The sequence below is a fragment of the Furipterus horrens genome, unplaced genomic scaffold (assembly GCF_987537825.1).
Source record: "Furipterus horrens unplaced genomic scaffold, mFurHor1.1.pri manual_scaffold_10, whole genome shotgun sequence".
Taxonomy (NCBI): domain Eukaryota; kingdom Metazoa; phylum Chordata; class Mammalia; order Chiroptera; family Furipteridae; genus Furipterus; species Furipterus horrens.
Genome location: NW_028327180.1, coordinates 18,852,765 through 18,879,017, shown reverse-complemented (window position 1 = coordinate 18,879,017; position 26,253 = coordinate 18,852,765). Strand labels below are relative to the sequence as shown.

General features: G+C 38.0%; 1 protein-coding gene across 1 annotated transcript in view; it reads left to right on the top strand.

Annotated features, from left to right (window-relative positions):
* Positions 1 to 499: 499 nt before the first annotated feature.
* Positions 500 to 26,253, top strand: part of FBXW7 (F-box and WD repeat domain containing 7) — a 164,809-nt gene continuing 139,055 nt past the window's right edge. Inside the window, exon 1 of the mRNA XM_090288212.1 lies at positions 500 to 1,601. The gene's annotated coding sequence lies outside the window, so the exon portion shown is untranslated. The remainder of the gene's footprint in view (positions 1,602 to 26,253) is intronic.

The window sequence follows — 26,253 nt, the reverse complement described above, 5'->3', positions numbered from 1 at the left end:
GCGTGTAGGACAACTTCCCGCTCAGCATTGCTTTCCAAGGCTCGTTTGGGGCCCAATGCCTCACCTTCAGGTGGTGCGCACCCGAGCACGGCCGCGCGGCCTGGGCTTCCTCCCGGCTCCCAAAGGAGCAGTCACCACCTGCCCTGCAGGAAACCACACAAGATCATGCCCTCTCCGCTGCCCTCAAGTCCGGGGGTAAGATCAGGCGGCAGCTTAGGCTCCACTCGGCTCCTCCCCTTCCTCTCTTTAGTTCTGACGCGGCCGTAGAGGCGGTGGCAGCGGCAGTGAGTCCCGCGGCCCGCGGCGCACCCACCCGCTCGCCGAGTCGCGACTTCCTCTTCCTTTGGAGCGTCATCAGAGCGCGCCAGAGTCGCCCAGGGCGGGGCGGTTGGAAAGGGGGAAAAAAGGCCAGCGGAGGAAGCCTCCGAGCGGAAAGAAAAGGGCGGGGGGAGGAGAGCGGTTGCTAGGTTACTTTCGTCATCGGCCCGCGCCGCTTTCCTCCCGCCCCTCTCTCTGGAGTGAGGCGAGAGCCCCGCACAGAGCGAGCAAGACAGCGATCTGAGCTCCGGGCGCTACAGCCACCGCCGCCGGGAGCGTGAGAGCCTGGGAGCATCCGAAAGACCCCGCCCCCGTGCACTGGCTGCCGCCGAGACCTCCGCCCTAACCTGGGCCAGCGGGAGCGGCGGCCACCGTTCTTCTCCCCCCCTCACCTTCCCGGCCGGCAGCAGCGGCTGCACACGCCGGAGCCCGAGCCGGAGCCGGCGGCTGGGGGGCAGGGAGGCGGCTACCTCGGGCCGGGGCTAGCCAGCTGCTCCGCGGTGAGAGGACGCTCAGAAGGGGCCAGAGCTTCTGTCTGGTCCCGGGGCGCGTGGCGAGGGACCCCCAAGGTGTAGGGAGGGGGTCCCAGCCGTAGCGACACATGCTGGAGCCGGGAGCGGGGGCGGTGCCGAGCGGAGCCGGCCAGGTCCCCCACCTCGCCGCCGCCTCGGCAGCCCGCCCGGGGCCTTAGCATCTCGCCCCGGAGTGTATGAGACGGGGCCCCAAGCTCAGCTCCCACCCCCGGCCGGGGGGCGGGGACCCCGATGTGAAGCCGCGGCGGGGAGAACAGGACCGGCACCGCGGTCCTTTTCTTACCTTCCCCCTCCCCTTAGCCCCCTCGGGGGTCTTCGCCCTTGGCCAGTCGCCGGCCCCCCGGCTCCTCGGCAGGACTCCGGGAGGAGTTCTTAAGAGCCCCCTCCCCCGCCCCAGCCCCGAGGGCGGCGGGGCCGGGGGGACCCGGGGGGCCGGCCGCTGCCTCCGCCCTGAAGAAACTTTATAAAAACAAAATCTGGGACTGAACGGGACTGTCCCGGGAGAAGTGGCCCAGGACGGGCAGAAGACAGCCTGAAGAGACCCAGGAAGAGGAAAAGAGGAGGTAAGCGGGCCGCCGCCGCCTCTGCGTCCGCAGCGCGGAAGAGACCCGGGCGGCCGCCTGGGTGAGCGACCCGAGCCCCGCTCCGTCCTCTGCACCGCGCGGTCGGCGCCGCCTACAGCTGCTGCCTCAGTCCAGAGGAGGAAGGGAACCAGCCCCCTTTCCCAGCGCCACGGCTCCTCCTTGAAGTGTGAGTGGCCCCGGGGAAGGCACCGCGGGGTGGGAAGTGGGAGGATGCCGCGGCGTCCCCTGGAGTTTGCCGATGGTTTCCAGGAGTGTTGGGGCTGCACAGAGGAGAGGACGCACCTTGGTTCCTCGCGGCGGGAGAAGGCGGCCCTGCGTGTCACTTTTTAGCTCTTGGGCGAGTAACGCGCAGACTTACAGGCTTCTCTTGGCGGAGCTCTGCCTCTCCCCGGCGTGGACGCTTGCACCTCTCGGGCCGGTAATTGACAAAAGGAAATAGAGGAAGCCGGAGCGTGTGCGCACACAAAGGGCAACGGCGTATCCACCTTTTCCTGGTGCCCCTGGTGTGAAACTGCGCTGTGCATTTTGTCTCTGGGCGACTCGTGTTTGGGTGGTTCTCAAGTGGGAGCCTCCGATCCTCTGGTCACCTGGAAGTAAAATGCCCCCCTTTTTTTGCACTCTTCCTTGAAGAGATTTTCGTTTCAGTACCTATTGATTGGAGCAGGGTTTTTTTTCACCTCCACATTTCCTGGGTCCAGTTCCTGCGTGTCAGGAGGGCACTGCAGCCGATCTCAAGACATTCTGAGTTCTTAGGAACCCCAGCTCAGTGAGGGGAGAGCGTTCCGTGCTTCAACCAGTGTGTAAAAGTTGTTATTTCTTACCCAAATACTTTACTAAAAAAAAAATCTTGAGTAGCACATGTCCTCATTGCCAGCAACACTTGTTTCTTTGGCAGAATGACTGGAGGCTTTGCTTATTTGAGTGTCTTCTCTATCAAATGAGAAACTTGATTGTTCACGCTTTGAAGAATGATTTTTTTCCTTCAATTATTTTAGAGGTGAAATCTATAAAATCTTTGATTTGTATTTTAGGTGTCCTCTTAGAGTGCTGAGTTAAGGGGCAGGAAAGTCATTAACCTTTCATATATTTACAGAGACCTCCAGACTTCAGCATGGGGTGGAGTTTTATTCCACAAAACAGGCATAGGGATACTGTATCCAGAATTAAGGCCCCTCATAGACAGGGGTGTGGTCTTGCTTCTTCTCCGAAGCCGTTGCTGAGAGGAGCTTGGTGGGTGTGCTAGCTGCTCCAGTCAGGATCTCGATTACATTTATTTAAACGTTCCCAAGCAATGTTTTCATCCTGTAGTTTTTGTCTTTTGAAATAATGAGTTCTATAAGTTTATTAGCCCTTGAGTTTTGTAACAATTCATTTATCCCAAACTTGTCTCTTTAACATTCCAGGACACATCCTGAGTTTGTGTTTTAAGAAATGCTAGAATAAGCTGGAGTTCATCTTTTTCTGGTTTTACAGATTTTGATTGTTTCTCTTTTCCATTATCTTTCCTGACTCTTTTTGTTGGTCTTAGACTAATTTCCTTGACCCCTTTGATCACTTTTGCTGTACTCTGGAACTTCATCTGTTTTTTCTTTATAGGTCTTGTTCTTGTTATGTTTTTATAAGGAACTTTAGGTTCTGTTAATTTTAAATGGGTACTGACATGAAAATATTGAGTAGTAGATGTAATGTTAGACATGAAAGCAAAAACGAATGTCTCTGTTCCTTTTATTTTGTGACCTGGAAGAATCCCTGTATCCCATGTTGTACAGAAACAGGAAGAAAAAAAGTCTAGTCTGTCATAGGCTGTTTTTTGTAGGAGAGGAAGGGATGACAAACCAACAAGCTTCGTTTGAGTGTAGATTGTACCCCATCAAAGTTGTTTACTAACTCTAGGACTTTTTATTGCTTTGATTATAGATTGGTTAAAAATCTTGATAATGTTTTATTGCATATTTGGGTATGAATGAAACAGCAAAGTATTTGGGATTCCCCATCTTTGAGATGCTTTTACTTAGAGGTGGCAAAAACAATGACGCACAAATTGCACAGAATTGTAGGAAAGAGGGAATGGACCGCTATTTATCTACGGCAACTGTATGTCAGATACTGTGTTTGGTACCTTGTAGATATAAATGTATTTGTACATTTTTCATTAGGGAAATGTTGGTGTTGAACTATGCAAGACTAATTGGAATGTCTGAACCAGATTTGGGAAGGTCTCTTTAGGAAAGAAGTGTTTAAGACTTTTGGAATTAGAGGGTGTGAGGGATAAACTAATTAGGATGTTAGCTTGATGGGAATACAGAGGGAAGTTGTTGAATAGGCTTAGGGTCAGTCTGTATTTGTGTAGATACATGTTTATAGATCAAAGAAGCAATTGAGAACAACGTATGTTTTAGATGATTGAGGAAAAACTGTATTTTAGGCCATGCGGCATTACACCTGGATTGGTCTGTTCTTTTTTTCTAGGGAAACAGTAGTTTTACATCATGGTCATTGAAGAGCTGTACAGACTAAGGAGTGAAAAAGAACACCCTTCCAGTATTTTAGTATGTTGCTAGTGGTTTCTTGTAAAAAAGTAATTCAGAAATGGGGCATTGTACTTTGTTTTGGCCCTTAAATTTTAGGGTAAATGTTGGAGGTTGATGCAATCTCAAGACAATAAGCTATTCAAACTAATGAGTGATGTGCTGAAAATGTAGAGCTGGGAAGCTTTTTCAAAGTATTGATTGCGGTTTCTCAGGAGTGCTGATGGAGGATGAAAAATGGGTATTTTTACTTGGGGGTGAAGGGGAATCTGTTGAAGTTACCAAAGCTATAGTAAGAACAGAGAATGGATAAACTCTCCCTAAAATAAATATTTTAAAAGTGGATAAGAGTTGAAACTGAAGAGGGAGGAACAGCCTTTAAACATGGCCACCACTTCAGTCTTAGGGCATATGACTGTATTTTTTGAAATAGCTATGACCAACTTGTAGAGTATATAGGTCCCCTGAGGTTAAGTTCAGAAGAATATATATGGTTTCACTGCTAAGAAACTTAGACATAAAAGGACAGATTTATTTCACCATATTCATGTTTTTGAAGTTTGCCCAGCATTATTATCCTAAGTTTGGTTTTTAACATGACGAAGTGGGGCTAAAAATAGCTGGCAGAGAAGGCTGCTTCCCTTGCTAGCAGTTGGTGTGCGTCTTTGTGTCCTGTACAATGAAGGGGATATCCCTGTGTTGGCACAGAAGTGCTGAAAATTCTTTTTTTGTAAACCCTTTTATTAAAAAAGGAACACAAAACAACTTGGCACTTAAAAATCCAGACATCTTTGAGGTGTGAGATACTGGAGACTGTCCTTTTTTATTTTATTTTTTCTTCTGGTGAAACCTGTAGCTAGTGTGGCTAGCATTTAGTGTTGGCTCTAACAAGGATTGAGGATTGTGAGGTAGGGAATACACATATCCCCACTTTCGTGTTGCTTAGTTTGAATTCTGTCCTTTCCTAGTAGCTTCTTTGACCTCTTCTTATGAGTGATAACTCAGAAGGTGGAACCCTCTGGGGAAGAGATATTTAGACAAGGAACTAGATCTAGGATGAGGGTACAGAGACTGGAATATATGCCATATGGGTGCCTGCTCTCTTTACGCTTACTTTCCACAACATTTTTTTTTTTTTTTTATGTAGGCGAAACTACTTTTTGATGAATTTAAAGAGCAGCCTTTTTGGGTTAACATGATTTACTAGTAATGACAGTGGGAAAGATGGACTCTTGTAGTAGGGAGTGGCAATCTTATGTGTGCTCTGCTTTGGGCACTTTGGGATTGACACAGGACCATTAAAGATCCTTGACGGTGTGCAGTTGTGTGTTCTAGCACCGGATGACTGCCTGACAAAGCTCACACCTAGGCTAGCAGCAGCCCAGTTCATGTACTTTGGAGATGGTTCTTGGAAAAGTCTTGTTTCTCCTCTCCTGTCTCATTGTGTAGAGGAGTGGTTGGCAAACTTTGTTTTTGTAAAGGGCCAATTAGTAAATATTTTAGATTTTATGGAACACGTTGTCTTTGTCTCAGTTACTCCGTTCTGCTCTTGTAGTGAAAGCAGCCATGACTATATGTGAGTGAATGAGTGTGTCTGTGTTCCAGTAAAGCCTTATATGGAAAAACGAGGTAGGTTGGGGTTGGCATGCAGTTTATGGACCCCTGGTGTAGACAAATGCCAAGTTCACCAACAGTGCAGTATAAGCGCCATCTATTACAAATCTGGATTGGCTAGTTTAGATGGTCTGTTTTCCAAATGAGATGTGTTCCTTGGGGTTGTCTTAATATGATTCTGCCTAAGGCGTAGAGTCTACTATGCAAGATAGTGATGAAAACTATGGTTTAGGAACATCTATAAAGGGATGCAATAAAAGTAGGGACTACTTGTGTTTCTTGTTCATAGATACCATAGTTGGCATATAGTGATATATACTGGAAGGAGATATTGATCTATATCTATCTATCCATCTATCTACTTGTCTAGATACACCATGGATAAAAGTTGAAGGAGCTTATAGATATCATTTTGAAAGGTTCTGAAAATATATTATAAAGCATTTACTTTAGATATAAAATTTTAAGGGTTTACGGTTGGCTTGAATCAGATGAATGTATTAACCAAATTATGAGAACGTTAAGGCTTGATACTTGTCTCTTAAAGTTGTCATCTCTTACAGTGACTGATTTAGTGTGTAGATTGATTAACTCCATAATTTTTGTTTTGTTAATTTCACATACAATATCGTATCTTAACAGATTACTTAAATCATTTAAAAGTATACTTTAAAAAGAGTTGCTGTATCCAAGAGTAAATGTCCCATGGGTTAATTTCTTAGGTTAGTCTGTCTCAAATGTATTTTAGAAAGGATAATTCATTCTGTGTAATTTTACATTGTAGCTAATATCAAAACATTTGTGTCATATGTCAACAAATTACTGCATTGGATGATGGTATATTTTTGCCCTGGTTTCATGAATTTTATTTATCTCAGGATTCTCCTGTTTAAGGCAGGGGAGGACGTTTCTCTTGCAATAATAATCAGTTTTTAGTTAGTTTCAAACCTGCTTTTACTTTAAGTAGTTTTTCTACATATGTAATTGGTACCTCAGTTCCTCTTCTTTTAAAAAAGAAGTCTATATAATCTGACAATTTTAGTGTACCTTTTAGAGGGTTGCTGTAAAGTTGCTTTTCTGTTCATTAGGAGAGGAGTCTTTTTTAAAAATCTTCAATTTAATTTTTGCCTTTTCAAATAATTTTTATCATTTTCTCAAGCTTAAGGGTGGGTGGCAATTTAAGAGATTCCAGGTGTTTATCTCATATCTGCAAATATTCCAAATGGAAATATTCTTTATTGGTGACACTTTCAGTGGACCAGGGAAAAGGGTGGTGTATTATTATTTTTTAAGCGTAGCTGAATTCTCATTACAAACAGATGACTAAAGTTACTTTTAAATTATGAACTCTTGCTGTTAAACCTTTCTACTTTGAAACTTTTTTCCACTATGTATAAAATCAGTCTGTTTAATGCCTTAATGTGCTTTTAGATTTTTGTTTTCTCCTGATGATACGTTTTCATGGTAATCTTCACAGTGTGTTTAGAGTATATTTCCTAATGTATATGACATTTTCTGAACACCATAGGCTATATATTTTCTAATAATTATACACAAAAGCATCTTTACAGTTTTCCTCCTATTCCGCTTCCATAATTGTGAAATATTTTAAGGAACTTCTGTACTTGATTTGGGTATTGAATGATGAACTAATATATAACGCTTTTTCTGAGACCTTTAAAATTTTTAAGTAATACTTGATTTCTTTAAAAGAGCATGCTAATCCTTTGTGTTGTAGCTGCAGTGCAGGTAGTGCGAAGATAAAACGAGAATGCACAAGAGACCTTATTGCTTGAGGATCTTATCTTTTGCTCTTTCCCCATCACTTAAGAGATGACTTGTGGGTCAGGTATTGTGCAGTTTATGCTGCCACACTGTGTCTCTTCTGCTCTTTCTTTTCAGCTGGGAGGTAGCTACTGGAACCTTGGGTGGATTTAGGAAGGAGGTAGCATGTTGTGAGTGGGTCTGTGTACACATGTACCTCCTGTATTGTGCCAAGTGCTCCTTTCTGCATGGCTGCTCTGGAATTTAGGAAATATTAAAACATATCAGTGTATAGTGCAAATATTTTTCAGTGTCACTTAGCCTTTCCTCTGAGAGGCTCACCGTTGGATAAGATACTATGTTTTGGGTTTTTTATTTTTATTTTTTGGTTTATTCATTACACAGCATCTTGAATGAACCCATCAATATACAAATAGTCTCTGACATATGATGATTTGTCTTAGGCTTTTCAACCATACAATGGTGCAAGAGTGGTATGCAGTCAGTAGAAACCATACTTCGAATTTTGAATTTTGATCTGTTTTCAGGCTAGCGGTAAGCAGTATGACTCCTTATGATGCTGGACAGCGGCAGCGAGATGATTTTGCCTCACTGTGTGCTGATGTAAGTGTTACGAGCATGTTTAAGGAAGGCTAGGCTAAGCTACAATGTTTGGCAGGTTAGGTGTAGTAAAAGCATATTTTTTTATTTACCTATTTATTTATTTATTTATTTATTTTCTACCACCATTTATTCCCCTTATACTCTCTTTCACATCCATGCACCACCCTCCCTGCCTCTCCAGTAAATGCATTTCCAACTTATGATAGGTTTACCAGAACATAACCCTACCATAAGTCAAGCAGCATCTATCTGTATGTTAGAGCCACATGAGAAATTGCACAATAAAATTGCTGGTTTGATTTTGAAAGAATGTATTTATCTTATGAGACTTTTAGGATGCTATATTTTTAGGGTAGTGTAAGGGGCAATAAATAATAGGCTTTTGCATGGCATTCTTTAGATATGAGGACTTGCTTTCACTAATAATAATAACATCACTATCTAATGGTTGAAAATATTGTGCATACCTGGAGCCAGCAACATACTGCTAATTCATTTCTCATTTACCTAATGAAATATAGTCATACTATGGAGGCAGAAGACTCATTTGTTAGGCAGTTCATTTGTTAGCCACGTGGCTTTGGACAAGCTATTTATTCTTCTAATATTAGCCTTATCACCTGTTGATGGGGGAGAACCTTGTCCTTTGCAGGAAGGACATGTTATGATTAAATGAGATAATATAAAACATATGCAAGGCTTAGTCCAGTGCCTGGCGTATAGTAATATGGCTGATCACTGTTAATTTGTTAAGGTAAAGATTTTTTAAAAGTGTGATCTAAACAGCAGGCTAATGTCAGGCTTTATGTTGCCCAATATTAAAATTCAGACCTTGAGTTTGACAAATAATACTGAAGTAATTCTGCAGTATTGTCAAAAGCATATCAACTAGTGCATGATTCATTAACATTTTATTTTTTAAAAAACTAGAGGAATGGGAGAACTACTGTGCTTATTTTTTATAGAAAGGAAAGACTGATTTGAACATCACTGGAATTTGAATTCATTTCCAAAGACCTCAGTAGTGTTTAGATCAGAAAGAACTCTTTTTGAAATAATTTGATGATCTCTGAAAGTGACCATGGTTTAAATTGTCCATTCAGAAATATCAGGATGTAATTCAGTTATCAAGTCTTTTAACTGTCCATTACTTTAACCATTGGGAATAAAAAGCTTTAAAGAAATCATGAAAAAATTTAAGAAGTTTTATCTGTATTATTACATCTCATCTCAAATTGAGATAGAAGGGATTTTATTTAGGTGATTCTGTTTTTGATTAAATTTTAGTTTTTTTCTTTTCCTAAAATGCTTAGAGAGAGTTAGCTGTGTTAGTGTTTGATAGTCCCCTTTCATGCTTAGGTAATTTATTAAATACAGGACCCGTTTCAAAAGTAATATTTCCTTCAAGCTTGGCATAATCAGTGTTCTATTGGCCAGTACAAGAAATAAATGCTTCTGGATCACTTTTGTATTTGGAAAGTATTTCTATTTTGAGCACAATCTGGCTATGCCTTCATAGTCTGTTTATTTAATAGAACTGTATATTTAAGATAAGGGTATGAAAAAACAACCAAAGGCAGAAAGGAAAGATTGAGATATATTTCTTAGCACTGATTTTCTTGCCAGTTCTTGTCCTCACTCTCTAACTTCTTCTTTTAAGGCCAGTTTGTTTAGATTTTGGTGAAAATGCAGAAATTAGATTGGTTTAAATATTAGTGGATATCTGGTTAAGTGGTTAATTTATAATTTTTGAAAATTCAGTATTTTAAATATTTTTCTTTGTTGTTAGCAATTGGAGTTTCCATTTTAAAGACTTTCAAAAAAGAATTTTATAATTATGAATAGGTTACTGAATAGATGGGAGAAGAGCATGGTCTCTTCCTGCTTATTTGTTATGTAGGTAATAATAAGAGGGCTAGATAAATATGGGAGTCACTAGTTTTGCATGACTGGGGTTCTGAATTGACTACTGTGAATTTGGTAATGGAAACTTTGGAATGCTGCTATAATGGGGGGGCGCTTTTTATTGAGTTATTACTCAGGTAGAATTTTTTTCATTAGAGAAACATTCACACTTTAACTTATTAGATTAGAAATTTAGAGCAGGGAACATGAAATTTCAGATTTTTTGTGAAGGTCATTTAGTAGGAGAGGGGAGATGGGGGATATTCAGGGGAGGGGAGAGACACAGCAAAGGAGGCAGGGAAGAGCAGACACCGGGAAGAGTGGCTCCGGAAGTTTTGAGGTCAGTCTTAGTCAGAGGTCACACCCTGTTATTTCTTTATGTTGTGGACTTGGGGTGTTACCTCTTGTTATCTACCACCCTTTGAAATGTTGATTAGATGAGTGCCTCTAGTTTCTAGCTTTTCAACATCTGGATTCTTTAAACCATTGAAATTTTAATCTGTATGGGATAATATGTGTGTGGGAAAATTTTTACAATACCTGGGGCGCACAAAGTGTTTTTGACTACATTGGAGTTTGTTTTGGTCTTGTTTTGTTGTCTTTTTTTCCCTCATTGGCCACAGTTCTCAAGCCTTGCCTAAGAGAGATGTTTGTAATTCTAGATCTGTGACGAGTTATTGAGAGGAAAGCTTCGGAGTTGATAGATCCAGGTTCCAGCTGTGCTGCTCTGAGGTTGGACAAGCTGTTTATCCTGTGTGTTTTCTGTAAAACTGGGATGATAAATAGTAGTACCTACCTCTCTCATAGGGTAGTTAAGAGGATTGGGTGAGATAATGCATCACAGAGTCTGGCTGAGAATTAGTGCTCAATAGTGTTGGCTGTTGCAATACAAATAAATATTACAGTGTTATATTATTGTTATTTCTGTTAGGTTGCTGGTTTTTTGAATACTGAGGGCATTTTTGGTCTTTGCTTCTGAATATGTCACTAGAATACTACTGCCTTTATTTAGCAACAAGTAGTAACTGAGCACCTACTGTGTCAGGTACTGATCTAACTGAACAAAACATAAAAATCCCTGCTCTTTTGTCTAGTTGGGGAAGACAAAATTCATCCAGCTAAATTGGCAGCCCATCACTCATCTTATGAAATTTGGTGTTTGACTTCTTAAGTCTAAGCCACTTTTAACCAACCCTGTCAGTCTTCACCTTTAGATCTTTTTTAGTTGTTCCTGTTGCTGTGCTTGAAAGTGTTTTGTGGCAGGAGCACCCTAAAATTCTAGAACCCGTTTTATTGTCTCCAGCTACGGCTCGTTCTTTATTTTAAGGCGGCCTTATACTCATGTTCTTGACCCGCTACTTAAATTGGCCGTCACAAAACTTTTCTTTTGGTCCCCAGACTTCTGTTTTTACGTAGTTGACAGAAGTGTGGCCCCACAGCTTATCACCTTTGCTCATCTGTGTCATTTCTTAAGAGAGGGGTTACTAGAAATCTCTTTTAAGAAGTATTCCCTGACTCACTGTATACTTTCCCATCACCTATTTTCTACTTTGCACGTATTGTATATTGTTAAATGAAGTACTTAACTTGCTTATTCTGTTTTCCTTTTTTAATCCTTTCTTTTCTGGTCTCTCCAATAATATTGTAAGCTTTTTTAGGTCAGGGACCACTTTTTCTCTTTCAAGCCTCAGCTTCCTCCCTTCAACAAGGGTAATACTTGCCTCACAGGGATGTTGTGAGATTTCAGAGAGAGAATGCATGAGAAAAGCCCTTAGCCGAATCCTTAATAAATGTAGTTTCCTTTTCTTTGAACCAATTTAGTTCTTAAAGTTGCTACTGGGCATACAGTCAGTACTTAAAAAACACTTGTTAATTTATCCTGAATTGAGGTTGGGAACCTCTTAACTTCCATTTGTATGGACAATTTTAGTTTTTATTTCCACATAAAATTCAAAATAATACTATCCAATTATCAGGTGGTAAAGGCAGAGGTATTAATAAGAGATGGCATCATAGTGAGTAGGAGCAGAGACTCAAGCCACCATTAGGTGGGTTCAGGAACAGACTTATTGGTTGTGTGACTTTTGGCAAGTCGTTGACCTCTTTTGGTCTCAGTTCCTTAGTTTGTAAGATGGGAAAAACAACAACTACCTCATGGACACTATGTTGTTAGATTAAATGAAATAATAAATAAGAAATGCAGAGGAATGCCTGGCACATAATGACCCCAGGGGAATTTTGGCAATATCTGGAGATGTTTTTGAGGGTTGCAACTTGGGGGAGGGTGTGTGTGTGTGTGTGTGTGTGTGTGTGTGTGTGTGTGTGTGTGTGTGTGTGTGTGTGTGTTGTGTTACTAGTATCTAGTGCATAGAGGCCAGGCAAAAACAATGTACAGGACAGCACCCCACAACAAAGGATAATCTGGTCCAAAATGTCATTAGTGCCAGGGCTGGGAAACCTTGCCCTCAATTTCTTACTTACTTTCTTTGTGTAAGGAACTTTACCAGTTAGATTCTGTATAAGTACTGATTATTGATAAAGATAAGTGATAGACATGGAATAAGCCTCATTTAACATTCTAAAAGACAGACATAAAGGAAAATTAATAGATTTTATGATTTGTTCTAAAGGTTATAGCAGCTACTCCAAAAGTAATCTGAGAATGCTTACACTGACTCAGAAATGAGGAAAGGTTACTAGGTAGATTTTCCTAAATGGATTTTTTATAGTGGCAAAATATTCACGTAAAAGTATATCAAGAGTAGGGGGCTTAAGAGATGTGAGTGCCATATGTGTAAATATTCATAAAGTTAAATATACACTAATGGCAAAAGCAAGTATTGGGGTTAATGGAATCATCTATTGAAAGCTTGTATCATGTCTTATTTTCCTCACGCTTTTTATGTTTTATCACTTTCCAGGTCAAGTGCTCTTTAATTTAGGACCTTTTTTTCTCTTTCTTTTTTTCCCCTTTGTTTAACATTGAACCCTTACCATTCCCTGTCCTTTTTAGGAGCTTCAAAATTGATTTCTTTGCTACTGTCCTTTATATTCCTGCTTGAATTGACACTTTGCTTAAGGGAGAGACTTTCTGGTCCAGAATTTCACCTACCATTCACATCTCCCTGCACTATCCGTTTATTTACAGGAGAAAATTAAATGCTATTAGTTGGGAGAATTGGGAACATAGTCACATTTTTTTCTCTATTTTCTAGTTCAGATAACTTCTTTCACTTGTATCTAAACACTGTATATTCATTTACATACAGCATGTATATACTTCAATGCGTATTTGTGTGTGTATATACCTTCTTGCGTATTTGTCTCTGCACCTCCTTATTTCTTCCTCCTGGAGTAACTTTTTTCCCCTTTCATTTGTGAAATATTTATCTCCTAAGATCCTACTTCAACACTATCTTCTCTAGGAAGACTGTCCTGATTTATGTAAGTAGAATTAGTTTGTACTTTCTTCTGGTTACCTACAGTATCTATGTGGCTTTTATAGCACTTAACCTAATTATTTGTGTTTTTCTCTTCTACTGGCCTGTCAGTTCTTTGAGGACAACGGTTATGTCTTATTTATCCTTTTTGTTACTATCTCCACTCTCAAAGTGCCTAACATTTTCTGCTGTTATCGTTGGCCTATAGTATGTTAATAAATGAATGGAAGAGAAGAAATGGTAAGATTTTTAATAGTCTCTATATGAGGAGGATATTATATTTTTCTTTATTTATTTTTATTGATTTTGAGAAAGAGAGAGAGTGAAAGAGAAAATCATTGATTTATTGTTCCACTTATTTATGCATTCATTGGTTGATTCTTGCATGTGCCCTGACCGGGAATCAAACTCCAACCTTGGCATATCAGGACAACGCTCTAACCAACTGAGCTGCCCAACCAGGGCAAGGAGGATGTACCTTGTCACCTTTGTTTCCAAGTGCTTACTGTACTACCTGTCCATAGGTATTCAACGATAATTTATTGATTGAATTAGAAGCCAATTCCAATAGTTGATTGAGATTCCATGCAAACTTTTTTTTCTCCTGCATTCCTAGAAAGCATATTCTGGAAGTAAAACAGCCTAGATATTTGGTACATACCTCTGATTCATTAGGTGGACCTTTTTCTTGTTTCAGTAATGAGATTTTTGATCCAACAAATACTTTTTGAAAGGCACTTTTGGTTGATTACTTTTTCAACTATGGACCCATTCTAGTATTGAACTTGTTGGAAAGAAGAATGTTTAGTATTAATCTTACATCTTGGATGAGCTATCATTAAGTAAAATTGTTAAGTAAGGCTTCTACACTTGGGCCCAAGCAGAGTATGTATTTACTTTCAAGTATGGATAGTGAATGAGGCTATTGAAGCATAGGAGAGAGAGAGGGCACTTGGAGCTGGGGAAGGTGCCTACCAGGTTAGGTCTCTCTCTCTCTCTCTCTCTCCCCCTCTGTTTTTTTTTTTTTTTTTTGATGATGATTAATTTTTACCTGAGAGCTGCCCCAGTTTTTGTAAGCATTAGATAGGAGAAAGAGGGGTATTAGTCTTGAGGATAAGAATATTGATTTGATAATTATTGTTTTGATCAACATTTTTACCACTTACGGAGTGTTTATGTATGTCAGGCACTATGCTATGATTTTTTACATGCATCATTTTATTTTCCTCCCAGGAGACCCTAGAAGTAGGTACCAGTAAGCCCTTTTATGGCAGAAGAAACAGGTTAAGATAATTTTCCAAGAACATATAGCTAGGAATTGGAACCCACAGAACTGGATATAAGTCCAGATCCACCTGACTCACCATGCATGCTGCCTCTTAAGTTTCAGTGGAGCAGTTTTGTATTGAAAATGGGAGGTCATTGGTTAAGTCTGAAATAGGAGTTGGAAATGATAGGATTTCTTCTATACAGATGTTAGAAAGAAAAAAAATACACTCATTGAGAAGCAATTCCCAGGTTTATATCCTTATATAACATAATTGTGAAATTTAAGCCTGTAATTTTTGCTGACTTGTACTAACCTGCACTTTTTAAAAAAATTATTTGTTTGTTTATTTATTTTATTTTTAAAGAGAGGGGAAAGGAGAAAGAGAGGGAGAGAAACATCACTGTGTTGTTGCCTCTCACAGGCGCCCCCAACTGGGGACCTGACATGCAACCTAGTCATGTGCCCTGACTGAGAATAGAACCAGCGACACTTGGCTCGCAGGCCGACGCTCAATCCACTGAGCCACAGCAGCCAGGGCCTCTAACCTGCATTTTATATTAAATTTAGTTTTGCTCTGGTATCACCATCAGGACAGGTGTCCCAGATGTATCTTTAACAGTAGAAGAAATCTATCTAAAAGATTGTGGAGCGAGGTGGTATTTATAATTTTTTTCTATGTGTAAAATGTATTTTGTAGTTAAGAGTTAAATCTTATGAAAGAGATTCTTATTTAGGGGATAAGCCTCTGAAATATATTAATTTGGATTTGAAAACTTATGATTTGTTGGTATCTAAGGTATGAATTATTTTAGTCAATGGGTTACCTGTGGAGTGTTTCCTTTTTGTGATTTCTTAAACTAGTTTTGTTTGCTGAGATGGTGTCTTGTCATTTAAAATAATCTTTTTTTCTTCTTTCCCATACTTCACACAGGTCTATTCCTTATCCAGTTAATTTGTTTATAGGTGTTTTACATTTAATAAATATAGTGAGAATGTAGTTTTGACATCTGTGCAGTATGATTTTTATTTGTTCATTATGAAATTTAAATAATTTTCATAGTCTTATTTTGTTACCTTAAAAAGAGCTAAACCTGGATATTGGCCTTTAACTTGTTTCCTAAAAGATTTTCTCTTTCCTCTTGGTTGCATTTAAAATGTATTTGTAACCAGGGTTATTTATATACATTTAAACTTTTCCCCTTCCAGAATTTTAATTTTATGCTTTTGTAAAATTTTATCAAAAGTTTTATACAAACACTAAGAGCAGTGTGTGGAATTATATTCTATTCAGATTAAATATGCCTAAATTGAATTGAATTCCGGTAAATAAGAATTTAGGAGTTAGGGACTGGGTGTGGGGAATCAGATAATCATGTCAGGAGTTTAGGGTTCTAGGTATTAGGCTTCTTAGTATTTTTTTACATTATCTACTATAGGTTGCTTTTCCTAGAAATGAATGTTAATATGGCACTATTATAAAAATTATATTGATGTCAACATTTGAGTGCTAATATGTGCCAAGCACTCTCCAGTGTCCTCTGTATGTATCAACTCATTCCCTCCTCATGATTGCTTCTTAAGTAAGTATTCTTAATGTCCCTATTTTAGAGTTGAAAATTTGGCAGGGAAGTTAAACATGCTCAAGATCTCATCTTTAGGTTCTAGTGGAACTGGGATTCTATCTGGTCAGCCTGGTTCTAGAGCCTAGGACCTTAATCACTATTCAGTGCTATATTTATCATCTGTAAACTAATTTCTTATATATAATTTGTTGAACAGTGCCTGGCATATAAGATCTAAAGAAGTGCAGACTATTTTCAATGGCATTTATTATATACTCTAAGGTTGGCAGAGCACACGTTATTATCCATTTATATAAGCATATATGTATGTATTTTTTTTCTATTAGTTAGACTCCAGATTTTGAGATTTCTATTATTCCCTTAAAAAATAGCTGAATTCCTTGAGGTTTTAAAAAAGTAGATGATTGCCCCACATTATATGACCATCCTAGATCTCAAAATTAGCTTTTCTTACCACCCATTCAATTTTACCTTCACTCCTTTAGAAGAGGTTAAGGACTGAGATGTGTGTGTGGCGGGGGGAGGGAAGCTATGTCATAGATTTCTACAGGCAGAAACAAGTATACTGAGATTATAGTATTGTTTGTATGCCCAGTTGGAGGAAATAAAATTCTTAGCTGCTATAACGTTTGTTTCCTTTTTACCTATAAAGTTTTGAGAGTAGTATTACCTTACACTGCTAACCTGTGGGATTGAATCATATCACTTAATAAAGTGAAATATTAGAAATTGTTTTTGATGATAGAAAAAAGGTTAGCAGCTGTTTAGAGAAATAATATAAACCATGTTTCCTCAAATCTAAGAAGTCATCTGTATTAGTTTTCCGTTGCTGCATTGCAGATTGTCACAATTTTAGCATCTTATCACAGTTTCCGGTGGGCAGGAGTCTTGGCATGCTTGAGCTGGGTCCTGTCCTCAGGTCCTACCAGGCTGAAAGTAAGTTGTCAGCCAGGGCTTCGATCTCACCTGAGTGGAGCTCAGGATCTTCCAGACTCCCTGGTGGTTGCAGAATTCAGTTGTGTTTGTAGGGATGGTGTCCTTGTTTTTCTTGTTGACTGTCAGTGAGGGACCACTCTCCTAGTGTCTCCAAGTGGCCACCCTTGCGTTCTTACCATGTTATCATCTCGATGGGCAGATCAATATGGTTGGTCGCTACCTCAAGGATAGTAGGAGAAGCTCCCTTGGAATCTCCTCACCTTCTTTTAAGAACTGATCTCTGTAGGTCAGGCCTACCCACAATAATCTTCCTAATTTTAAAGTCAACTCATTAAGGATTTTAATGATATCTGCAAAATATTAATTTCTTTATTAGGTCTTAGGTTTATTTGCTTCAGTGTGGGGGTAAAATGATTCTCCTTGAAGCTTTCTAAACATATTTCTGTGTTGTTCTTGACCTCTACTTTGCCTGTATATGTATATTTTCCCAGCATATTCAGAGTTGGCTCTCCTAACCTATATATGTGCTTGCATAGTTTCCTCACCCACTTTTCTACTTACTGCCTGTGTAGGACCATAAACAGAAATAAGTAATTTTCAACTAGAAATTCCAAGCTTCTAAAAAGTTTCACATTGTTACTATCTGAGGCTTTTCACCTGCTACTTAAGATAGTTATAACCCTCAGGACAATCTCAAAATGTACTCATCTCAGGTTTTCCTGTTAAGGTTCATAGTACAGTTTGAATTTTAGGAAACATAAAACGTTCCCCTCCTAGTCACTTCCTATCGTTATTGCTTGTACCATGTTGCTTGGTGCATGCAGTGTTTTCTAGTGCAGGAAGCACTCAGGGAAGCCTTACTTCCTGGAGCATAAGATAAAGGGGACCATGGGAGGACTTGAGTGAAACTCTCAAAAAGCTCATTTAGCTGCCTTCTCACACAGCATTATCCAGTAGAAATATAATGCAAACCGATATCCAAATTTAAGTGATTTCAAAGCTACATAAAAAAGAAACCCAAAGAAACAGTGACAATAATTTAAGAAGTATATTTTATTTAACACAATATATCTAAAATATTATCATTTCAATATGAAATCAATATGAAAACTGAAAACATTAATGAGATTTTAGATTCTCATTTTAGCACTAACTTTGAGATCTAGTGTATATTTTATGCTTGATAGCACATCTTAGCCATATTTCAAGTGTTCACTGACTAGTGGCTACCATATTGGACAGTGCAGATATAGATTATGATCTTTTTAAAAATAATTTATTAGAGACAATAGTATATGAACTCAAGAAATTGGCTTTAATGATGTTTGACTCTATAGGGTAGGTTGTTAGTGTTTAGAATGGTTTCTTTCTATGGTTGAGATTCAAAGTTTTTTGTTTATAAAGTTAAATACATTTTTATACATTTTCCTCATTATATAAGAAATGTCATAGTTGAAAATTTGGAAAAGTATGGATAAGAGACTACAAATTGACCTTATTTCCTCAGTTCCAAAATAACAAATGTTAACTTTTGTTGAATTTCCTCTTTGTGAATGTTTCATTTTGAATCAAAGAGAAAATAGATTTTTTTTTGTTCTTAATACCTTCCTCTTTATATTCAGACACTTATTAAGTATCATTGATAGTCCTTTTACCTCTTTTCTTAAACTTATTCTTTCTATTTCATCTCTTAGGGGTACTCTCTGGAGTACAGTACTCTGAATAGAGCTCCCTGGATTGGGATTAACAATAAAAGCTCTGATGGCTCTTACGTACTCATTGCTAAACCAATATAGTTGCTTTCTAGACATATCCCCAGCTTTCTCTGTTATTAAGATATAATTTATGTACCAGAAAATTTACCCCTTTGAAGTATGCAATTTAGTGGGTTTTTAATAGTCATGAAATTCTGCAGGTATCACTGCTCTCTAATTCTGTAGCATTTTCATCACCCTGAAAAGAAACCCCATGTACATTAGCAGTCACTTCCCATTTCTCAGGCAACCACCAGTCTACTTTCTGTCCTTATGGATTTTCCTGTTTTGAACATTTTATGCAAATGGAATCATGCAATATATGGCCTTTTGTGTTTGGCTTATTTCACTTAGCATAATGTCTTTAAGATTCTTCTGCGTTATGCCATGCACCAGTACTGCATACTTTTCTTATGGCTGAATAGTATTCCATTATATGGAGATACCACATTTTGTTTATTCATCAGTTAGTTGATGGACATTTGGCTTGTTCCAATTTTTGACTAGTACGGATAATCTCCCAGCTTTTGAGATAAATTTATTATCTAAGAACATTCTTTCTTCACATCATCCCTCATTCTTATGCAAACTTTAGTGGCTATCTATTGCTCATACAACATAATAGAAAATACCTAGTTTGCATTAAAAGTCTTACAAAGTGTGGGCTCAAGCTACTTTTCTTTTCACTCTTCTTTTCAATTGTGTTGTTCCTTAGTAGTATTTCTAAAACATGTGCTACATATTGATGATAGATTATGTAGACAATAAAAATTTGTCAATTCAAAATTTAAAAAAATTTTTTTCTTTTTATCTTCACCTGAGGACATGTTTTCATTGCTTATCTAGAGAGAAGTGGGAGTTGGGGGAGAGAGAGACAGAGACAGCGAGAAACAAAGAGGGGGTTTGCCTTCTGTACCTGCCTGACCATGGACAGAATCCGCCACCTATGTATGTGCCCTGACTGGGGATTGAGCCCACAGCCTTTCAGTGTATGGGATAATGCTCCAACCAATCAAGCCACACTGGCCAGGGCTAAAATGATCTAAATTTTTAAGCATGAAGATCTACATTGACAAACCAAGGAATGAATGAATGCATATAATATTGTATATGTGTTATGTATGTATTCTGGAGATGTTTAGAAAGGCAAGTATTAGAACAGAGTGAAGAGAAACACTATAGTGAAACAAAGAGGATTTATTTTTTCTGTATTTGTTCATTATGTCGAACAAATATAATGTGAAAAAACACCTCATTTGAATCAGCCTTTGATACATGGAACGCATTCATATCATTCATTTTCTGGTTAACACCATTAGCAGTGTGCTTATTCTGGGGCCTCCGTTTTACTTTCCTCTTATCCAGATAGAGTCAGTCTTTTCCTCCTTTTGACATGTCCGAAATAGTAAATATGAAATATTTAAATATATACAGTACTTAAAAATATTTCCAGAATATCTTTATGTGTGCACACATGTGCACGCATACACACACACACAAATATAGTGATGTTCTCTTCTGTTTTACAGAAAAGAGAGCATAGTGTACAGACTTTTTTTAAAATTTCACATGTATCTTAAAGATCTTTTAATAATAATAGCACATTGAGAACTTTCTTTATATTCTGCACGATACTTTCTCCAAAGTGAAATTACTGGATCAAAAGGGATATCCACTTGAAATTTCATTACTTATAGTGGTAAGCATAGAAAAAGAGATAAGGGAATATAAATAGAAAAAAGGAAACTAGGGATTTTTTGGACTTTGCTTATAGATAAAAAAGTGGAGGATCAGAAATTTTGAATAATTGCCACCAATGCAGGGGTCAGGATATTAATACAGGTATTTCTGATTTTTAATAAGTTCTTATTTTTCTGTTATATCCATATTGCATTTGATGAGCAAAAGGGAAGAGAAGTCATGCCCACTTCTTTTTGGAGAGAAATATTAGAATTCTAGACTTTATTTTCTGTATTGGTACTTTAAGAAACTTTATATTTTTCTAATAACTAATGATAAGCATCTTTTCATGTGCTTATCGGTCATTTACATATCTTTAGAGAAATGTCTGTGAAGTCCTTTGCCCATTTTAAAATTGGGTTGTTTGTCTTTTTGTTTGTGTGTTGTAGGAATTCTGAATAGTAAGCGCTTATCAGGTACATGGGTTACAAATATTTCCACATATTTGGTAGGATGTCTTTTTACTTAACTTGGTAATATCTCTTGATGCACAAAGGTTTTGAATTTTGATAAAATCCCATTTATCAGTTTTTTTCTTTGATTGCACATACTTCGGTGCCATAATCATGACAATCTAAGATCGTGAAGATTTACCCCTGTGTTTTTGTGAGACAGGTTTGTGATTTTAGCTCATATGGATTGTTGACCCAGTTTGAGTTTACTTTTGTATATGGTATATTTCTTCCTTTTTATGTGGAAATGCAGTTGTCCAGCACTATTTGTTAAAAAATTATTCTTTCTCCATTGAGAGGACTTGGCACCCTTGTTAAAGTCAGTTGGCCACATATGTGTGGTTTAATATCTGGACTTTCAGTACTGATCCATTGGTGTGTATGTCTGTCCTGTGTATCACTGTACTTACGATATAAATTTATCCTGTATTTATTTACTAAAAGAACCCCAAAACCTCTTTAGGCACTTTAATTGCTATTTTTTCTCTTTGTCTTTAATAAAACCAGAAGTAAAACTTAATTTAAGCATTTAACATACTACACTTAGTAAATTACAAAGAAATAAATTTAGTATCATGTGATGGATACTCTCCTGGGCTTCTGTGGAAATCATGAGGATGTACAAGACTCGTTTCTGTTTTCAGACAAATTACAATTCCCTAACTTAAAAAGTGCTGTGCTTTTGCTTTGCTGTTGTATTTTTTGTGAGTCCAACATTATGATGTCTTTAGAATGTAAGTATAGGAAATGAGATGCCTATCCCCGTTGCAGCAAAATTGTAATGTGTAGCTGCTATAGTATTACTGTTTTTCTTTGCTTTCATATGATTGCATCTTTACTTTTAACAGGCACCCAGTTTTACCGTTCTCCTTACCTTTATATAATTTGTTGCTGTTATATTCTGCAACTAGTTTCCTAGAGAATGGTTTACCCCTGTTTTAGTTTTATAAAAGATTATTTAAGCTATTGTAACACTGAAGCTACAAATGCTGCAAAACATAGTGCAACATTGAATCTTCCTTGGACAAATTTACATTCTGATGCTGAGACTTTTTACTGTGTGTTGTGCATATAATGTAGTAGGCAATTGTAATGTGAACTTCCAAGATGATTTTTTAGTAGTTGAAAGCATTGTTCTAAAGAATGTGCTCTTCTCATAAGAACTTAATTATGTTCATCTTTAGTTAATGATGCCTCGAACAGCACTGTGTGACAGAAATATAATTTGAGCCACACATATAATTTAAAATTTTCCAGTAGCCTCATTAAAAACAAAAAATGGCTAAATTAATTTGAATATATTTTACTTAACCTGATATATTCAAAATATATCATTCTAACTGATAATCAATATAAAAATATCACGATATTTTACATAGTTTTTGTATGAATTCTTTAAAAACTGGTAGATATTTTACATCTCAATTTGGTTACTAAATTTTCATCAGAAATACTTAATCTTCATTTAGATTTCATAATTTATGGTTGAAAACATAGACTTACATACTTAAGGTGTTCTCAGCCTACTTATGTTTTTCAATATTTTGATTAAGTACCAAAAGTAATTTTTAACATTTATATCCAAATTGATAAAATTGGCTTACAATTGTTTTAGTAGAATTCATTATACTCTGAAGCAAAAGGTTGTCAGTTTCAAAGTTGCGCTACTTAAATTAAGCAAATTCACTAATTCTTGTGTCAGCTCAGTATTATTAACATCAAATCCCAAAGGATATTTCATAAGTTGAAAAGGACCTCTAAATTTTATCAGCTATTTTTTGTCATTTTTTGCAGCTAATTTACATAACACTGTCCATTATAATTAAAATATTCTGTACATTGATTCATACCAGATATAAAATCTTAAATATTATGAAAACTTTCAGCATAAATTTTCATAACTGTTGCTAGGTCATAAATAAACTTTTCCTTTCATAGATGCTTCAGATTAAGCTTGTTTACATGTAGTGAGATACCAGTGAGAAATGTAAAGAATATTGCCATTTTTTTCTTTGATTATTGACTATTGAAAAGAAAATTTTTTCAACTTCCAGTCAAGATGGAGATGTAGGTAGACATGCTTCTGGAGATGTAGGTAGACATGCTTCTACTCCTTGCACAACCATAAAAAGGATCACAACTGACCTCAAAACAAAAATCACCCAGAACTGCCGAAAAATCAAACTGTATGGAAGTTCGACAACCAAGGATTTAAAGAAGCCATATTCATCCCGGGGGAGGCTGGGACAGAGAGGATGCCTGGAGGCAGCAGTGGCTGGTGGAGTGGGCGGTTCCACATTCATGTGTGGTGAACAAAAATCAGGAGGGATACCCTGAGAGCGAGGGATCCCAGTCCAAGGCAAGACCGTGAAGCCCAGGGTTCCAGCGCTAAAAATAAAGCCTCATAACTTCTGGCTGCAAAAACCAGTGCGGGTTGGAGTGGTGGAAGAAACTGCCAGTCTCTCTGGAGAGTCATTTAAAGGGCCTGCAGGGTTCTAGAACATACGCAAACCCACCTACTCTGGGTATCACCACCAGACCAACAGCTAGAAGGGTGCCAGTCACATATGGGAAGAGGGTAAAGTAACTGGAAGCAGGGGGAGTACCAAGCAAGCCTCCAGCAGCCAGGTTGAGGCATTGACCCCTCTTCAACCCTTCCCCCAAATACAGAACCACAAAATGGTGAAGAGGGTTGCCCCATCCTGACGATTACCTGAGGCTGTACCCCATCCAAAGTAACAGGTGGGCCAAGACAGAGACTCACAGCAGCTCTACCTAATGCACAGAATCAAACACGGGGAGGCTGCCAAATTGAGGAGACAAAGAAATATGGCTCAAATGAAAGAACGTAACAAAATTAAATGAAATGGAGATAGCAACCTCAGATACAGAGCTCAAAAACTGGTGATAAAGGTGCTCAGAGAACTCACTGAGTACGGCAAAAGCATAAGGGAAGAAATGAAGGTTACACAAAGTAAAATAAGGAAAAACCCACAAGGAACCAAGATTGAAGGGAAGGAAGCCAGGGTTCAAATCTTTTAATTAGGACATAAGGAAGACATAAAGAGTCAACCAGAATAGAATGAAGAAACAAGAATTCAAAAAAAATTAGGAGAGAATGAGAAGACTGGAACATTTCCAAAAGTGCCAACATCCGAATCATAGGGATGCCAGAAAGAGAAGAGAAAGAGCAAGAAACTGAAAACTTATTTGAAAAAATAATAAAAGAAAACTTTCCTAATTTGGCAAAGGAAATAGACATACGAGTCTAGGAGGCACGGAGTCTCAAACAAGTTGGACCCAAAGAGGACCACACCAAGACACATCATAATTAAAAGGCCAAAGATTAAAGACAAAGAGAGAATCTTAAAAGCAGCAAGAGGAAAAAAAATTATCTACAAAGAAGTTCTCATAAGACTGTCAACTGAATTTTCAAAATAAACTTTGCAGACACGAACAGACTGGCAAGAAGTATTCAAAGTAGTGAAAAGCGGGGACCTACAACCAAGATTACTCTATCCAGCAAAGCTATCATTTAGAATGGAAGGGCAGATAAAGGGCTTCCCAGGCAAGGTAAAGCTAAAGGAGTTCATTATCACCAAGCCATTTTTATATGAAATGTTAAAGGGACTTATTTAAGAAAAAGAAGATCAAAACTATGAACAGTAAAATGACAACAAACTCATAACTATCAACAACTGAATTTAAAAAACAAACTAAGCAAACAACCAAAACAGGAACAGAATCATAGGTATGGAGATCAAATGCAGGATTATCAGCAGGGAGGGGGAAGGGGAGAATGGGAGAAAAGGCACAGGATTAAGAAGTGTAATTGTTAGGTTCAAAATAGACAGGGGGATGTTAAGAATAGTTTAGGAAATGGAGAAGCCAAAGAACTTATATGCATGACTCATGAACATGAACTAAGTAGGGCGGATTGCTGGAGGGTAGGGGGATATTTGGCGGGGTGGGTGGGGGGAATAGGACAGTTGTAAACAGCATAATCAATAAAATATAACTTTAAAAAAAGAAAAGAGACCCTTTTTTTGAATCAGTTAACAGTGTAGTAAATGTTTGTGAAATTCTTTCATTGTTTAACCAGTGAACAAAAACATAAAATTATGAAATGTATTGTCTTCTGATTTTTTTCAGCAGTTTCATTAAGTGTCTAGGATTGGTATCATTTGCTGTACATACTTAACAGTTTAAACAACTTAATACATGATGTTTTTCATAGTGTGCTTTAGGATGCTGAGTACAAATATTTTCAGTGTGTGTCATAGAGTGGAACAATAGGAGAAACATCACTTCCTCTAAAATCCCAATATGTGTGGATTTTTGACCTAATGTAGCTGGAGCGTTCTGTTGTGATTTAAAAAAGAACTTTTTAATGTATAACTGAAATTCTTTGACAAATGTGAAAGATGAAAACATATCTATGTCATGATTTTTGTTGTTAAGCTATGTTTATTGACATTTCTTCTTAAATTTGAAAATGTGCCTAAAATTTTAATTTGCCAGTGTCTCATATCACATGACTATCTAAAGCTGAAAGAAAGCAGTAATTTCTGAAATTCTAAATCTGTTGATTTTTGATACTATTAGGTATTTCATATGAGGGACGGTTAGTTGTTTGGTGGTTTAATTAAAGGTCTTCCACTTTTTGTAAAACATCCTTATAAAGCTCACTTTCTATTTGCTGGAAATGTCTCTAAATATTGTCCACACTTTTATTTGGAAAATTTTTTTACATAAAGAACAGCTCCTTTATTTTACTGTGCCACAAGTAACTGTAGTTGTCATTAATAGTAAATTTTGAGGAATACCTTCTTCAGTTTCACTTCACTGTTCTGGTGGCGGTACTACTAGTTTCTATTTCTCCACTTGATGCTGTGTAGGTAGAATGCCTTCATTTTAACTTTAACAATTTGTCCACCACCCCCTTTGTCCGTTTGTTTTGAAAGTTAAAGGAAGTACAATAACTTAAGCCCTGGCTGGGTAGCTCAGTTGGTTAGAGTATCATCTGGATATTCCAAGGTGGCAGGTTCGATCCCCAGTCAGAGCACATACAAGAAGTAACAAATGGATGCATAAGTAAGTGGATCAACAAACTGATGTTTCTCTATCTCTCCCTTATTCTCTCTTTCTCTAAAAACAAATTAATTAAAAAAATTAAAGAAAGTAACATTATTAGTCAAAATATTAAAA